General features: G+C 41.9%; 1 long non-coding RNA gene across 1 annotated transcript in view; it reads left to right on the forward strand.

The window, feature by feature from the left end:
- LOC120474305 (uncharacterized) overlaps positions 1–14,551 on the forward strand; it is a 183,142-nt gene that overhangs the window by 131,086 nt on the left and 37,505 nt on the right. The gene's annotated exons all lie outside the window — the stretch shown is intronic.

Here is a 14,551-nt window from a genome sequence, read left to right on the forward strand (position 1 = left end):
CGAAACCATCGTTCCAACGAACATTCGCAAACAGCATCGCAAAGTTGTGTGGTTTGAACGACAGCTCTCGACCTGTGGTTAGAGGCATCGTTTCTATATTACAACACATTTGGAGGTAATAAATCCTTATCTTGAGCAAATTAAGCAAGCTAACATTCAGTACAACCATTGCCTTTTATTGAATACAAACAAATGGAATTTACGTGTTTTAGTTTGTCAAAAGATTTTAAGTAAAGTGTTTGAAGAGTGTGCATGTGCGGACGTGCTAGACTATGTAAGAACGAGCCAAATATTGAGTCTGGTAAAGCAAAACAACTGTGAACAATTAAAAATAGTCCTCAGATGACATTTCTGTAATTTATATATATTTGTATGTATATATATATATATATATATATATATATATATATATATATATATATAACAAATCTAGCATTAATTCGATCTCAAACAGTTTCATTAAATGTAGTTATTACTCCACCACGTGCGAAACCAACGTGGTTGAACGATACTTTGCGACAGTGGGTTTCAGGAAACAGTCGTGACTAGCTAGTGGATTTCTCCAACGATGCATCGTACTACGGTAGTGAAGCAGTGAGCTACGTCGTTGTACGGGAAACGCACCCCTGGTTAGCGCTATCCTATTTTTCAAAGCCAACTGTTTATCCCGCTCCTCGAATTGTGGAATGCCAATTGTGAGTTCCCAGACCTTACATCTTGATGTAAGTCTGGCTTGCCAGGCTGATCACAACCCACAACGAGCGATCAATCATTGACCAACCAGCAGAGAACAAGCAGCCACCCTCTCATCCGCCCACTCTGAGTGTAAAGGTCAGCCGTGCTCAGTAGAGGAATAGTTAGGCACTGTCAAACACTTCCACTTTGCTGTGATAAGCACTAGAATTAGCATGCTTGTGTTTTTTTTGTGTAGGTGTATGCATTTCTAATTCAGTGCATGTGTGAAAGTGTGTGTGCGTGTGATTGGTGAGGGGGCAGCTGTCTGAAGTTATTGATGCTGGCAGAAACTGATCAAACTCTTCTTCTCTTGCTCCTGTTCCTTTGCTTTGGCCTGCCACTTTTGATTAGCAGCCAAAGACGCCTTCATACGGACCTCACACACACAAATGCACACATGCGCATTTGTCCTCGGCAATAACTGTGAGTGACACGTGTTGATGAATTATTTTGTGTTGAGAGAGCTTCATGGACAAACATGCATGACTAATGCAGTTCCACTGTCAGTTGTAAATGACAAATACATGGAGCAGCAATATTTGTTTAGAGCGTTCAGTAATTTGACTGAACTATCATGTACACTTTTATTAATATGTTAACAGCAGCACAGCACAGATAACATTGTGCACTACAGATTGTGTATTTCAGAATTCCCTAATAAGGGTCATTACATGAAAAAGTATTTCCACGGCTGCACAAACCAATTTTCTCAAGTAAAATACTTTCAAGTAATCAGACCTTTGCCTGTTGGCATGGAGTCTGGGCCTGTTTGGCCTGTTTATTCTTGCCAAGAACTGCCCATTTGAACAGAAAACTTCAACACACTCTAATGGCAATTCATTCTGGCGAATTGGTGGTGAATTGTTTATGGGGCATTTGTAACCTTTGACCTGATTAGAAAATCTGTAGGGTTTTTGATAAAGTTATAAAAACACATACACATATATATTTTTTTAAAGTAAGTTAAAGTTTAAATGTTATATAAATATATTAAAAGAAGATATAGTCTACTGCATCAAAAGCTCAAATTGATTCTGCCAATCCTGCATCTATTCTCAAAATCTCTCGGCATAAATCCAGATATCTAAATATTACTTTGTTTCCAGACAGACTGTTGCAACTCTCTATCAGATAGAAAATGACAATTTCAGCCAGTTCCTGTCATTTTGCACAATATGAAATGGCCCGTGGGTTTGCTGTCTGAGTCTGACACTACATTTGAAAGAAGATTCAGACAGAAACTCAGCATATTTTCATGCCACAAGATTTTTGTTTGTCCAGCTGTCCTTTTTTAACCCAAAAATATGCCTGAGCATGAACATCGCTTGATGCGCCGTGGTTCTTGTCACCATAGAAGCCAGACAGGGCCGCTATCTGCCTACACAGAGGTGTGGACTGGACACTGATGAACACGGTGGAGGGTATTGCTGGTATGCCCTATTGAATTGGACCAGAAGGAGCTGATGGCAAGCCAGGTTGGCAGGCTTCTATGGCAGGGTCTGATGTCTAGTTGTCCAGGTGTCCTGAGTGCTTGGTCTGCACTCAGTCATGTTTAAGGAGAAGTTTTTAAGGCATATGGAGCGTCAGTTTGGACCACTGGCAGACCAGCATCCCACCTATTAGACTAATTAGATTAAGATGGAGGGAGAAAGTCTTTCCTGTCCTAAACCCAGAAAAGTTGTACACATTCACATAAGAGCTTTTTTGGCTATGAACACATCATACACATTATTTTTAATGATAGTTCGCTAGTATGCAGCTCCCTGAACTAAGTTTGTAACATTAAGATTAAAATGACAGGGTAATTCAATACCTAGAATCACATTTTACTTTAGTTGACAAATTTACCGCCAAACTATGCAATCTTGCATTTTAAGGTTTTATGATTGTTACATTAGTGAAATATGCTTCAAATCACAAGAGACACATAAGTGAGGCTATTCAGATCAGTCTTACACTGACTGGTTTAGTGAGTAAACCATTCATGGGCAACAGTATCTTGAAATTGTCAGCACTTCAAATGAATCTCACGGGAAAAGAAACATTTTTCTAAGTAAAAAAAAAAACTGACTTCAACATTTTGGACTCTTTCTCTTAATACAGGGAGGATTGTTTCATTGTGCCGACAGCATGAGTTACTGAGAGCCTCACACCCAGTGGTGTAGTCTACTTTTTTGTAGTGAGTATACTGTGATATACCAGCGTACCCCCCCCCCCCCCCCCCCCCGCTACCACCACCACCCATTTGCGAAAAATTTTAAAAACTTGTGTGATATTCCTTTAGAATTCTGTTTTAATAGATTTGATTATTATTTTTAAAATTACATTTTATTATGCAATTTCTTTCATAATTCTATCGAGTTACTTTATTTATCTCTATAAACTGTTGTAAATTTGAGCTTCAATGTGTTTTAATAAACTATTATTAGTATTATTAGGCCTACTTGAAATAGGCCTATACTCTACTGTGCAATAGTAATATATTTTTTTTAATATTTTCTTCAAGTGATACAAAACGTTGATTTTGACAGGTTGCATGAAGCAGGGGCGTCATAGGATTTTGATCATTACTTAGGATTTGTTCTAAAAAAAAGGTAACACTTTAGTTTAGGATCTAATGCTCACTATTAACCAGTTTCATTACATGCAAAGGCAGGGTTTTATAATCACTGTTGTCCCAAATGTGAGGTGGGTTAGTTATGGGGATTCAGGGTTTCCCTGAGAAAATTTTTATTTCTCTGATCTACATATGTGCATTTTAGGATGTTTTGAAGGCCAAAAAAAAAAAAAAATAGATAACAGCTTTAAAACCATGTCAGTGGGCACTGGGCAGCTGATTATTTCTCTCTCCTCATCAGCATCACCCTCTTTTTCTCTTTGTTTTTATCTTGCCCTGTTTCTTCCCCTCCTAAAGATGAGCTTTGACTGATATAGGCTTTTCATTTTTATCAGTCAATGAAGACAGTAAACATGGGGTCAACTGATAGGTGGATTTTCCCTATGAATAATTTTTCTCTGACACGTTTATTCACTGAAAGCTACTAAAGCTAGGTAATTAAGTTTATTAAATGCATTCAAAACATATAGGCTACACATTCATTATTGATCTTACAGGGCCATAGACAGGGCTTTATAATCACAGAGGTCCTAAATTTGAGGTTGGGGCTTCAAATTTTTTTTAATTTCTCTGATGTGCATTTCAAGACGTTTGAAGACCAAAAAAAGAATAAGAAATAGCTTTAAAACCATGTCAGTGGGCAGTAGATTCTCTTCCTCGCTGAGCTTTTTTAATGTACTAAAGGCTACAATTTTTATTATATTCTCAATATGTACATGTAATAGTGAGTCCTATAGGCCTTTCTTTGCTTGTTAATTTTCTAATACTGTTAAGTATGGTTATAATGTTTATCTGTGCTTTATGCTTAAAAAGGAGTGTGTTTTATGGGCATTTATTCATATAAATAATTCCGCTTGGCATACCAGCGTGATGACGTCATCGCGTGCGTCGCATAGTAACCCGCGCACGCACCAGTGATGCTCCATTAGTAGTAAATGCAGAGACGAGAAGCAATCACAAATGCGTCCTTCTCTTCATTGTCTTGTCTTTAACAGGAGTACTACAAATTTGGAGGCACCGCTGGGATGAATGTTCGGTGGAGTGACTCCCTGACTGGCAGAGCCCACTAAGCAACATCATTCCCATTATAGTGATCCAGGCGAGCGACTGTGTGAGACGTTCAGGACGGGTGGGAAAAAAAAAAAAAGTTATCTGATTGAGCAGTGCGTGCGCTGGAGTGATCTGATGCCAGCGGCGGTCAAGTCAAGTCAGTAAGTGAAACACCACTCTCATTGGCCGGCCCACATAGCAGCAGAAATGGAGGAGTTTAAACATCTTCAAGAGGAAATTTGTGATAAATTATGCACACTATCACTGGAAAAACTGACAAAACTCAGTGTCTTTCTTCACCTAACACGAGAAGATGAGGCAAACGTGACTCGTTTATTCCTGTTGCGTCTCCTTAGTAACCATTTACTGAGAGCTGAGCTAGAGGATTTAGAAGATGGCGGTATGGCTGAATTGTTAGCAATAAATGACAAACTGATCCAGCTCACGGGAATAACAAGTAAGGTTCCTGAAACAGAGAGGGAGGAAATTGAACTGGGAGATGTTAACACAGCCCATCGGAAAATACCAGAAAGTGGAGAGAGTACAGCTGACTTGTTTTCTACCATGCATATTAGCCCCACAGCATTACAAAATACAGCAGATAGACAGAAATATGCAGTGCAGAACCCAGCTTACTCTTCACCCACATATCAGCGACAAGTGAACGCGACATGGCAGAAAGACTTCAAAATCTCTGGTCTAATAGGAGATCTAGGGCAGAAGGACCGCCTCTCATTCTCCAGTCTGGCACGGCAGATAGAAGGTGGACTTAAGAAGGGCTATGCAGAACAGGAAATAGTAGATTCTGTCATCAGGGCTATCACACCAGGGCTGCAGCTGCGGAGCTATCTTGAGGGGAAGGCGGGGCTGACACTCCCGACGCTAAGGCGGATACTTCGTTCTCATTATCAGGAGAAAAATGCGACTGAATTATATAAACAGCTCACCAAAGAAGTGCAGCACGCTAGAGAAACCCCACAAAGCTTCCTAATTCGAGCTCTTGACCTGAGACAGAAAATTCTGTTCGCTTCTCAGGAGGATGACTCCGGGTTGAAATATGATCCCGCCCTAGTTCAGAATATGTTCTTGCACACCGTCCTGACTGGGCTACAAAATGACCGCATCCAAAGCCACCTTCAACCATACCTTTCAGATCCCGCTGTTCCAGACGAATTGTTGTTGGAGAAACTCAATGTAGCTTGTTCCAACGAATCTGAAAGACAAAATAAGCGAAAATTTGAAAAAAGTGGTACTGTTCATGCTGTACAGTTGAATGAGCCTGCCCCTGAACAAAAGCTTCAGTCCAAACAGTCAAAGTTCGATTTAATGTCACAACTAAAAAGCCTGAGTGATGATATCATACAGATTAAAGAGTCTATCCAGCAACCCTTACCTGTCCCTCAGCAGTGTTTTGCAGTTTACGACAAAGACCCAGCATCAGCAGTGTCCCAACAGACATCGGGATGGACACAAGTCCGAGAGCATCAGACCTGGAAACCCGAGACGACCACATACCAACGGCAGGGAAGCCCATACATGTCTCCACACCAGTTTTCACAAAGCCCACAACAGGTGAGGGAACAGAAAATACCTCCCCCACCTGCCAACCCAGTTCAGTTGTCCACTGTTCCACCAGAACATCCTCTCCAGTCACGTCAACACTATTCAATGATAGAGACGCACCATGGACAGCCGTATATGTATCCTTCTCAGCAGCACCCCATGTCCGTCAACTATGTAACTCAGCCGTCAAACTTTGCAGCACCACAGTATTATCCACAGCAGTATGTGGAGCCACCCCGACCGCATCCTTATCCGTTCCGCCAGTCCCGTCCTTCACGAGCCAGACAATGTTTCCATTGCCAGCAGCGCAACGCAGAGGAACCCTGCACCCATTGTTACCATTGTGGAAGCAGCGAACACTTCTCAGCTGGCTGTAAGACTAAAGGTGCCAGACCTCAGCGTGGAGCTCCGTTAAACAGGAGCGGGTTACCCCCAAGGGACAGGGTGTGACCCGAGCGGCAGAGAAGTCCCCAAAACATGAGCAATGTAGCACTGGCCATCAGAGACAGTTTGAGTCCCAGTCACTTGATAGTACGCTTAATAGTATTTTAACTGCCCCTTGTCAAGTAAACCAGCATTCTGCCATCACGTCCTTAGTGGGAAAACAGTGCCTTGTTACTTGTTATCTACAGGGAAAAAAAACTGAAGCATTATGGGATACAGGCTCCCAAGTATGCATTATAGACGAGAAGTGGAAAACCAAACATGCACCTGAAGTGACATTGAGAAATATTTCCGAGGCGACCGAAGCACCAGACAGTCTACGCCTGGTGGCAGCAAATGGAACAAACATGCCATACAGTGGATGGGTGGAGTTGACTTTCAAACTGGCATCCCCTGTAACCAATGAGAAAGAGTTAAACATCCCTGTGCTTGTTTTGAAGGGCCAAGAATTGCCCAGACCTATCGTCGGGTATAACGTGATAGAACAAATAATGAGACAAAGCGGAAGTGGATCCCTAGATGTGACTAATGCTTGTCTGTACAAAACTGTCAGAAGTGCTTTCCCTAGCATAAAGAAGAAAAGTGTACATACCTTCATCAATTTGGTAACTGCTGAGAGGCTCAGCGAGTACGTAGTAAGAACCAGGAAGGAACCTGTGAACATAGAGAAGCACACCATTATGCAAATTCAGTGTCTGGTAAAAATGCCTCACGTGAAACAAGATACAGTGCTACTGTTTGAGCCACACGTTAACCCGATGTATCCAGATGGCCTTGAACTCTTCGACACTCTCTTCCTTCTGGAAAAAGGGGCCCGCCCAATAATCACTATGAATGTGCAGAATGGAACAGATCACGACATCACGCTCGGTGGTAGAACAGAGCTAGGAATTCTGCAGCCAGTTAAATCTGTTTTACCAATGTCAAATGCACAGTGTGAAGCCACAGCATCTGTTACACAGGCCCTACCAGAGATCACTGAGGCATCTCCCGAAACAGATCGATGGGACCCTCCAGTGGATGTGAGCCATTTAACTCTGCCCCAACAACAAGAAGTCAAGAGGATGTTACGTGAAGAGTGTCACGTTTTTTCAAGGTCAGATGACGATATTGGCTGTGTCCCAGGTTTGCATTTGAGTGTCTTACTAAATGATAACACCCCTGTTGCCCGCACATACACATCAGTCCCCAAACCGTTATATCAAGAGATGAAGGACTACTTACATGACCTGATTGCTCAAGGGTGGGTGGCCAAGTCTCATTCCCCTTACTCGTCCCCGATTGTCTGCGTCCGTAAGAAGGATGGCAGCCTCAGGCTATGTATCGATTACAGGGATCTGAACAGCAAAACAATCCCTGATCGCCAGCCAATACCCAGGGTGCAGGATATCCTGGACGGGCTGGGAGGTAATGCGTGGTTTTCACTGCTAGATCAAGGGAAGGCCTACCACCAAGGTTTCATGTCCCCAGAGAGCCAGTACCTGACTGCATTCGCAACCCCGTGGGGACTATACGAATGGATTCGTATTCCTTTCGGCCTTATGAATGCGCCTGCAGCGTTCCAAAGGTTTATGGAAGAGAGCCTGGAGGGGTTAAGAGACAAAATTTGCATACCGTACTTAGACGACATCCTAGTCTTCACTGAGTCCTTCGATGAACAAGTGGAAGCGGTGAGGAAAGTACTGCAGAGGTTGCAGTCCCGTGGAGTCAAGTTAAAACCAAGAAAGTGCGAGCTCTTTAAGAAAGAGGTGCGATATCTGGGGAGAATTGTGTCAGCTGAAGGCAGTCGTATTGATCCCGCAGACACCGTCGCTGTAACGGCACTGAAGGAACAGACACCAAGCACGGTGGGGGAACTACGCAAGATTTTGGGCCTGCTCAGCTATTATCGGCAATACATTAAAGACTTTTCCAGAATTGCCAGTCCCCTCTATGACCTGCTAAAAAGTAACACGGAAGGTGCTGGACCTCAGAGAAAGGAGAGACACAAAGCAAGAAATAACAAACGAAATCATGTGGTTCCATCGAGTAAACTAATTGAGTGGACAGAAAAACATCAGGAGATACTGGAAAGGTTGATCAACTGCTTGACTCAACCTCCGATCCTTGGATTCCCCGACTTCTCTCAACCGTTCATCCTTCATACGGATGCGTCCAACCAAGGGTTGGGAGCTGTCTTATACCAGCAGCAGGATGGCAAGCTGAGAGTAATTGCCTATGGTTCTCGAACTTTGACGGCAGCTGAGAAAAATTACCATCTGCACAGTGGGAAGTTGGAATTCTTAGCTCTGAAATGGGCTATCACTGAAAAGTTCAGAGACTACCTGTACTATGCACCAACCTTCACAGTTTTCAGTGATAATAATCCATTGACCTATGTCCTGACCACTGCAAAGTTGAACGCCACCGGGTGTAGGTGGGTGTCAGAGCTCGCAGATTTTCACTTCACCATCCGCTACCGCCCAGGAAAAGAAAACATAGATGCTGACTCACTCTCCAGGATGCCAGCGGATCTGGAAACGACGATGAGAGAATGTACTGAGCAGTTCTCACCTGACTGTGTGGGAGCCGTGATCCAAGCTGTGGAGTCCCAAGGGAATCCAGATGTGAATTTCGTAGTAGTCTGTCAGAGTGTACTGGCAAGTGCGGAGAAAAATGACGGACACCTCAAACCCCTGTCAAAAGAGGAAATCAGACAAGCACAAAAGGATGACAAGGACATCAGAGTAATAAGTGAACACTTACAAGCAGGATCTAGACCTCCTCAGCAGTGGCGTTCAGTCAACTCGCCAGCCAAAGTTCTTCTGAGAGAGTGGGAAAAGCTAAAGTTAGACGAACATGGCATTCTGTTCCGCCAGACATCACAAAGAAAACAGCTGGTGTTACCGACACAATTCAAAAGAACTGTTCTGAGAGAGATGCATGATGAGATGGGTCATCAAGGACTTGATCGCACCACAAGCCTCATTAGGGATCGTTTTTTTTGGCCCTACATGCAGAAAGACATTGAAAATTATGTTCTGAGAACCTGCTGCTGTATCAAACAGAAAAAACCCTGTCGTGAGACAAGAGCGCCTCTTAAAAATATCAAAACGACCCACCCATTTGAATTGGTGTCCATTGATTTTCTCCATCTGGACAAATGCAAAGGGGGCTATGAGTACATTTTGGTAATCGTCGACCACTTCACTCGATTTGCCCAGGCATATGCCACCACCTCAAAATCAGCAAAGACAGTGGCTGACCGATTATTCAATGATTTCGCCCTGAAGTTTGGGTTTCCATCTAGAATTCACCACGATCAAGGGGGAGAATTTGAAAATCAGCTACTCACCCAACTCAAAAAGTACAGCGGCGTTGCCGGCTCAAGGACCACCCCCTACCACCCCCAGGGGAATGGGCAGGTGGAACGGTTTAACCGGACATTATTGCAGATGCTGAAAACCCTGACTGAAAGACAAAAAGCTAATTGGAAAGATGCATTGAACAAATTGATCTTTGCCTATAACTGTACTAGATGTGACGTGACTGGTTTCTCACCTTTCCAATTGCTGTTCGGACGTTCACCAAAGTTGCCCATCGATGCTCTCTTCGGGCTTGAATCCGACAAGAACTGCCAAAGTTACAGTGAGTACATGGAGAGATGGACAAAAGGAATGCAGGAAGCTTGTGAGATTGCGAGAGAACAGGCAAACAAGTGTGCAGAAAGAAACAAAAGGAATTATGACCAACGAGTGAGGTGTACTGACCTGTTCCCAGGAAGCAGGGTCCTCGTAAAAAACCTGACTCCAAGAGGTGGGACCGGGAAACTGAGAAATTTCTGGGAGGATGAGGTTCATGTTGTCACACGCCAGGTGGCAGATGGCGCTCCAGTCTACGAAGTAAAACCTGAACAGAGTAAAGGTAGATCACGAGTTTTACATCGCAATCTTCTCCTTCCATGTGACCATCTACCTCTAGAGATCACACCAGCCCCAAGTACTAAACCAAAACAAGGACAGCAACCAAGAAACAGAGGGACTCAGCTGAAGCCCGCCCGGGGAAGAGAATGTGAGTCAGAGGACGATAATGAAAGCGAAGAGGATGAATACTACTTTCAAGTGGAGCCCTTCCAGGTGAGACCACAGGAAAGCAGTGATTACCTAGAAAAAAGAAATGCGATATCACCACAGTTAGTACCTTCTGAGCCTCGATCTAACTCTCCAGTGGTGGGACCAAGGCCACAGTCACTCCCAGCTGAGTCAGAGATGGACCTCCCAGAGTCTGTACCTGAAGTAAGAAAAGGACCGAATGAAAATGAACCAACTGCTGACCTAACGCAACAAGACTCACCTGATGAAACAGCTGCAGTGCCTTGGCCCAGAGACAGGACCTCCGAGGGGGAAAACGGGTACCAGCTTACCAGGAGGAAACGACGACCGCCTAAAAAGTTTACCTATGACAATCTTGGGTCCCCATCATGCTACACTGTGCAGATAGTGGGCAACAACCACTACCCACACTTTGCATCTAGTGGATTGACCGCTGCGACACCCTGGTCAACACCCCTTTGTCGCCCCCAGCAGTCATATGTGTGCTATTAACTTTAAATTGCACTCACGCGAATTTCACCCCCATAACTAGTCCCTGTGTCTAAGGCGTGAAATGCCACTTTACAGGACATAACCCAGAGACTGTTATTGCCCATAGTGAGAAACTATTGCTAAAATGGACTGTTGTGCAGGTTTAAAAAATGTGGACACTTGGGATCACTTTGAGACTTTCTTTTTGACATTTTTTGAATCTCTTTCTTCCTTGAAGATCTCTTTACCATTTTTTGTGTGAGAACAAATAACATGGACTGTTTTAGGGCTCTGAACACAGCCACGTTAAGCCGGCCTACGCTTCAAATGGACTGTTACACCATTTTCTATCCCATTGATATGGACTGAGAAAAAGAGAGAATGTAAAAAAAAAAAAAAAGAAAAAAAAAAGACAATGTATACAGAAATCAGATATTTGTTTAGTAACGCTACTAATTAGTATTGCATAATAAGTATCTATGGAAATATAAAGGGATTTTTGAATGTGTTTATTGTCTCATAAGTGTTTACATGTCGGGACGACATTTTATCCTGTAGGGGGGAGTGTAATAGTGAGTCCTATAGGCCTTTCTTTGCTTGTTAATTTTCTAATACTGTTAAGTATGGTTATAATGTTTATCTGTGCTTTATGCTTAAAAAGGAGTGTGTTTTATGGGCATTTATTCATATAAATAATTCCGCTTGGCATACCAGCGTGATGACGTCATCGCGTGCGTCGCATAGTAACCCGCGCACGCACCAGTGATGCTCCATTAGTAGTAAATGCAGAGACGAGAAGCAATCACAAATGCGTCCTTCTCTTCATTGTCTTGTCTTTAACAGGAGTACTACATACACATTCGTTATTACTCTTGTGGCTAAAATGATGAAAAGGTCTTTGTTAATGTTTCTTGTCCCCTCGCAATGACAGTAAACTATTAAATTGCATGAGTCACGTTACAGGCCTATTTATTTCAGTTCAAAATGGCGAAATTAGACAAAACTATATTAGTTTGCCTGGTTATTTTTTGTCATTCGTTTAACATTTATGACCTAAAAAATGTAAAATATGAAGTTTAGCCATGCACTTACATCTTATCTCGCACTTGCCCGTAAACTGAAGCGTCGAGTCGCTCTGCTGAAATTTCGCGCTCAGCGTCTATATAAAGCCCGCCTACTTTGATTTGATTTGTCATCTCAAATATTCTGACATTGACGAGCAGTGACAGACCAATGAGGCTCAGATGAACACGAACACACACACACACACACACACACACTACACACACTCTGTCCTCTGTTTTTGACGTGCTCTCTGCTCGCGCGCTGAATCTGATAACAGAACTTACTTAGGGAACACGGAATTCTGTCGCCAACGTTTAGGGGGGCTGATGTCGTAGGAAATGTATTTCACAAAACGATGTTGTTACGAATCCTCACGCTTTTTAAAGTGGGCATACGGAGATCTTTGACATTTCCTAGTGGGCATACGCAAATCCTTGACATTTTCTAGTGGGTATACGGCGTATACCTGCGTATCACGTAGACTACACCACTGCTCACACCCATTAAAAATAATGAATTCTCTTTGAAGTTTTGGGCAGGTTTGTTCACATAGTTTTCATTGTGATTTTAAACATGGATAGAAATGTACAACAAGGCTAGATATGTTAACATTATTTAATGAAATAGTGAAATAATGATGAAAATAACTTTTATATACATAGAGAATTTATTATTGTTTGCTGATGTTAATTTCTATGTACTGTATAAAATAAAATAAAATAACATTTAACGTAAGCCTATTATAAACAAACATGAATTAACAGTGAACAATATTCATAAATTGATATAAACTTAAATGATTAAATACTGTAAAATTATTGTCCGTTGCTTCTTCATGAAACCAAATCCATTAACTAATGTTTAAAATATCTTTAGTTTTATAAATTTTGCTCCATTGAAAAAAAAAAAAAAAAAAAAAAGAACTCTTGATCTTCCTACCTTCCGTCCTGGATCTTAAAGTCCAGGTTATTTCCGAGGCCTTTGCACTTGAGCAGTAGACAGCAGCATCTTCATTTCCATTACAACTGTTATTGTTATTATTTCCACTGAAATGAAAATGGAAAGTGGAAAGTGAGAAGAGACGCGAGCAATCTGCCATGATGGTGGGGGGCCGCAAATCAAGTCGAATGGAGTCAACGAATATACGTTCCACGGTGTACACATTTTCAATACATATTTTAAATGTACTTTAGGTTTCCTTTACAGTAAATCAAAACATGTACATGTGGAAATCTGATTCCTACTATACAATTCATGTTCTAAAAATGTAGGAGAAAAAAAACCCACCTGAATTATTGGCTAAAATGAACTGGTCAGGAACTCTACAGCATACATCTGGGCTTTCTTCTTGCCCTCCTCAAAAGAACAAGCATTAAGGCTGTAATTGGATCAGTAAAAGCTAGAGAAAAGTTTTCTCCCGCAGCACACACAAAGCCCAGGCCTCCTGTAACCTAAATTGTTAATGGAGACAAATGTTCTAGTGCATCCTGGGAGATTTCACTAATGGGGGAAATAACAAGGGGTAAAGCAGGATGGCTTTTCAGAAGAGGCTGCGCTTTTGGGGCACAGGGACTGTGCTGGGTACTCAGTGCTGATGCCCGAACTCCCCACGTCCCAGCTCCTTTAATACAGTGAGTTAATCTAACTGACAGAACATCATCAAACTCTCTCTCTTCCTAGTTTTTCCTCCCTGTCTACTTTTCAAGAGAGCTAAATCAACAGCGTGAAGACACCCTCAAACCCTACACCGTTCTTAAGAAGGAGAATTCTGCAAACCTGCACTTTCGTCACAAAATATATATCTCAGCACAACACTGCATCATCTCAGCATGGAATTTAGGAAGTTCTGGAAAGTTCAAACTCGAGACTTCAGCAAATATTTTAGAACTTTCAAATGATCTTGTCAACAAAACATGAGCAATGGCCTAGAAAGGCCCCCCCAAAAAATAGGTTAAGCCCTGTTTTATCTTTCCTGGAAAGAAATGTGATGAGTTTGAGCTCAGGAAAATCCTCAGTTAAATAAAACTTGCTTTGCTAATATGAAAGTTACTTCGTTTGATTTAATTTGCTGGTTTCTTATCACGTAGAAAACATGCTGCTGCACACACAACAGTCTGAAAAAGACCTTGTGTTATTCCTTCCTCTCTGTCTGCAAGCACAATCAATAAACTGTTGTATAAAGCAGATTAAACTGACCATGGATATTTATAGCAAAAAAAAAAAAAAAGTGTGGGTAAATGACTGTCAAATCAAGTTAGTCGCGCAGTAGATTTAAGAATTAAATTTATTGCTACTGTGTCCACAATTTTATTAAATTGTGATTTTATTTTATTTTGTGCAGTATTTTGTTGTAAAGGGTTTGGGTTACTTTAAGCTAAAAAGTAAATCGGTGAAGAATGCAAACGACCTTGTTCTACTTTATCTTAAAATGTTAGTCACTTATATTTTTTCACCCCAATTTCTTAATAAGCACAAACTGTGACCATCTCTCTCGCTCTCTCTTTTATTATTAAAA

The sequence above is a fragment of the Pimephales promelas genome, chromosome 9 (assembly GCF_988280905.1).
Source record: "Pimephales promelas chromosome 9, fPimPro1.hap1.1, whole genome shotgun sequence".
NCBI lineage: Eukaryota > Metazoa > Chordata > Actinopteri > Cypriniformes > Leuciscidae > Pimephales > Pimephales promelas.